Source organism: Glycine soja, chromosome 18 (genome assembly GCF_004193775.1).
Source record: "Glycine soja cultivar W05 chromosome 18, ASM419377v2, whole genome shotgun sequence".
NCBI lineage: Eukaryota > Viridiplantae > Streptophyta > Magnoliopsida > Fabales > Fabaceae > Glycine > Glycine soja.
Genome location: NC_041019.1, coordinates 16,728,825 through 16,733,110, shown reverse-complemented (window position 1 = coordinate 16,733,110; position 4,286 = coordinate 16,728,825). Strand labels below are relative to the sequence as shown.

The 4,286-nt window shown below is 36.5% G+C and overlaps 1 pseudogene; it reads left to right on the top strand.

Annotated features, from left to right (window-relative positions):
* The first annotated feature begins 516 nt into the window (after positions 1 to 516).
* LOC114397015 lies at positions 517 to 3,467 on the top strand (annotated as a pseudogene).
* Positions 3,468 to 4,286: the final 819 nt, after the last annotated feature.

Below are 4,286 nucleotides of genomic sequence, written 5' to 3'. Positions count from 1 at the left end.
GTTTTTTTTTTTTTTCTGATTCTGCAATGGCCGCTTGAGTTTCTTGATGAATCTTGTAGTTGTCTCGCTATGAATTCTCCAAGATCTTTTCTAGACCTTCAATCCGATGCTCCAAATCCTTATTGGTTGTATTGCCTCCCATCCTTACCTGTCAACTAATACCACTTGTTAGGTTGAAGATTATCAACCTATATGATTCCTTACTACTCTCAGAACATAGAACCAAGACCTCACACAAGAACTCAGAATACAGAGGAAGAAGGAAAACTCACTCGTGGAACTCACACGAGGAAGAACAGTCCCAAGGGACTAAGTGTTATTAATTTTTTATGAATTAATCTGATTACAATAGGATACTGCTATTTATACAAATGAAAGCAATGGGACCCGCTTAAATTCTAACCACCCTTTTTATTTTTAACCCCTTACGGTAATTTTTATAAACTGAGTATTACATTGCCTTCCTGGTCCGCACGTGCGCCTAGCTCTAGGCTCACATGACAGGCTTGTGGGTTCATGGGGCAGTGGGTTTTCATGTATGCTGAATTGGGTTGTTCAGTTCAAACGCCCATACTACATGCTTGTGCTAACTGTGGTGACATTGACTTTGCTAGGAAGATGTTTGATGAAATGCCAAAGAGAGATCAGTTGCATGGAACGCGATGATCACAGGGTATGCACAATATGGGAGGTCAAGGGAGGTGTTGGATATGTTCCATTTGATGTAGATGGAGGGTGTGAAGTTGAATGAGGTGTCCATGGTTTTGGTTTTGTCTACGTGTACTCAGTTGGGGGCGTTGGATCATGAAAGATGGGTTCATGCTTATGTGGAGAGGTACAAGATTAGGATGATGGTGACACTGGGAGTTGCACTTGGTGACATGTATGTAGAAGCAAAGCTTCATGATGAATCAAAATTGATTCAAAGATGTTTTGATGATAGCAAAGATGATGACAAAGGTGATGACAAAAAGCTCAAAGGTCAATCAAAGAATGAGTTCAAGATGTTCAAGATAGAATCAATAACACTTCAAGATTCAAGAGGAAAATTGATTTCAAGAATCAAGAATCAAGATTCAAGGATCAAGCTTTCAGAATCAAGATCAAAATTCAAGACTCAAGATTCAAGAATCAAGAGAAGGCTTAATCAAGATAAGTATGAAAAGGTTTTTTCAAAAACTGAGTAGTACATGGATTTTTCTCAAAACATGTTTACCAAAGAGTTTTTACTCTCTGGTAATAGATTACCAGATTATTGTAATCGATTACCAGTAGCAAAATGGATTTGAAAAAGTTTTCAAATGAATTTACAACGTTCCAATTGATTTCAAAAAGTTGTAATCGATTACAATGTTTTGGTAATCGATTACCAGCGCCTTTGAACGTTGAAATTCAAATTCAAATGTGAAGAGTCACATCCTTTCACATAAAAGCTTTGTGTAATCGATTACACTGATTTGGTAATCGATTACCAGTGATTGTTTCTAAATAAATCAAAAGATGTAACTCTTCAAATGGTTTTTTTTTTTACTTTTTCAAATTGGTTTTAAGTTTTTCTAAAAGTCATAACTCTTCTAAATGGTTCTCTTGACCAGACATGAAGAGTCTATAAAAGCAAGACTTTGTTTTGCATTTTAAAAACAATCCAATCAATCTTTCTATCAATCCAATCAATCTTATACAATCCTTTACAAGCCTTGAATCTCTTTGAACTTCTTATTCTTCTTCTTTGTGCCAAAAGCTTTCCAAAAGTTTTCTGGTTTTCTAAACCTTGAAAACTTGTGTTATTCATTCTTTTTCATCTCTTCTCCCTTTGCCAAAAAGAATTCGCCAAGGACTAACCGCCTGAATTCTTTTTGGGTCTCTCTTCTCCCTTTTCCAAAAGAACAAAGGACTAACCACCTGAATTCTTTTGTGTCTCCCTTCTCCCTTGTCAAAGAATTCAAAACGACACAGTCTGAGAATTCTTTTGATTCTTCCCTTTCCCTTATACAAAAGTTTTCAAAGGACTAACCGCCTGAGAATTCTTTTGTATCCCCATTCACAAAGTATCAAAGGTTTAACCGCCTGAGATCTTTGTCCTAACACATTGGAGGGTACATCCTTTGTGGTACAAGTAGAGGGTACATCTACTTGGGTTTGACTGAGAACAAGATAGGGTACATCTCTTGTGGATCAGTTCTAGTGGAGGGTACATCCACTAGGTTCAAAGAGAACAAGGGAGGGTACATCCCTCGTGGATCTTTGCTTGTAAAAGGATTTTTACAAGGTTGAAAGAAATCTCAAGGACCGTAGGTCGCTTGGGGATTGGATGTAGGCACGGGTTGTTGCCGAACCAGTATAAAAACTCTTGTGTGTTTGTCTCCTTCTTTCCTACTCTTTTACTTTTCGCTGTGCATTTTAATTTCCGCTTTTACTTTTGGTTAAGTTTCTCTTCTACTCCTTATTCACTTAACAACATAGTAAAAGCCTTAGAAGAGTAAATTTTTAAATTAGTAAAGGTTTAGGAATAATTAATTCAACCCCCCTTCTTAATTATTCTGAAGCCACTCGATCCAACAATGTATGCTAAATGTGGGAACGTTGATAAGGCAATGGAGGTTTTTTGGGGAATGAAGGAAAGAAATGTTTATACTTGGAGAGTGCCATTGGTGGTTTGGCCATGAATGGTTTTGGTCTAGAGAGTTTGGATCTTTTTTATGATATAAAACGAGAGGGTGTTCAGCCAAATGGGGTCACCTTCATTTCTGTCTTGAAAGGGTGCAATGTGGTGGGGTTGGTGGAGAAAGGTCGAAAGCATTTTGACTCGATGATGAACGTTTATGGGATTGACCCTCGACTTAAGCATTATGGCTTAATGGTTGATATGTATAGTAGAGCAGGGCATCTTGAGGAAGCTTTGAACTTCATCAATAGCATGCCTATGAAGCCTATGTTGGTGCATGGAGTGCTTTGCTTCATGCTTGTAGAATGTATTAAAACAAAGAACTCGGGTGAGCTTTCAAAGAGAAACATAGTGGAACTAGAAGACAAGAACGATTGTGCTTATGTCCTTAAATCGATGCTCCCTGGTTGTAGTGTCATAGAAGTTGATGGTGAAGTTCATGAGTTCATTGTTGGGGACAAGTCTCACCCAAGATATGGTGAAATTGAATTGAAGCTGGAAGAGATATCCAAGTGTCTTAGACTAGACGGGAATGTGGTTAACACTAACACTGCTTTTTGATATTGAAGAGGAGAAGGAGGATGCTTTGAGTAAACATAGTGAGAAGGTAGCCATTGCCTTTTGGCTAATTAGTTTGAAGGGTGTTCCCTTTAGGGTTGTTATGAACCTGAGGATTTGCTGGGATTGCCATAATGTAGCAAAACTGATATCCAGAATTTTTAATAAGGAAATTATTGTCAGAGACAGAAACAGGTTTCATCATTTTAAGGACGGTGAATACGCTTGTAAAGATTATTGGTAAACTAATCAGCATTAACTATGATTTTGTTTCTCAAACATGTTACTTTTTTCAGGATTTGTAAAGAATGCACAAGTCGTTTTTTTTTTCTTTCTTCAGGATTTGTGATCCTATCTGATAGGTGAGAGATAAGGTCTGGCGCTAAAATGAAGCCCTTTCCAACAAGACATGAATATTAGGATCTAACTCAAAATTACCTTATGCTTAAGTAATCTGATCGAGTACCTCTTACTCAAACCAACACATTTTGGCTGCTATCTTTATTTTGACATGGTAATTGATCAATTAATTATGTACCCATAGATCATAGATATTGATCAATTAATTATTTACACACTTGGAACCGAATTGGAAACCACCGTCTTATATACCACTCCATGATTTCTACATTGAGTATATTAGAAACGCTGACACTGCCAAAGAAACCTTTTAAAAAGGCCTTGGTTGGTCTCTTATCAAGCCACCAAACCTAACTTGTCGAAGATTTGTAATTGTACGGTCGTTTAAAAGAATTAAATCAAGTTCACCAAATTTATTTACATACAGTACATAACCATTAAAATCAAATTTTATTACGAATGTAAAACATTATTTTTTTAGTACAGTAGGAAATGCTAAAAACGGAAAAAATTAAAACAAGAAATGAATCCTTGGGTAATGCAAGGAGGAGAATTCCACGTTTGCATCTGTGGAGAATTATATTTTGTATGATTATTTCCGTTTTTTTTAGCAATTAAGTATTTCATGCTTTTTGTACACAAAAAGTATAAGTCATTTTAGTTGTTCAAGTATTATTTTCCTTAGTGTGGCCTTGAAACAATA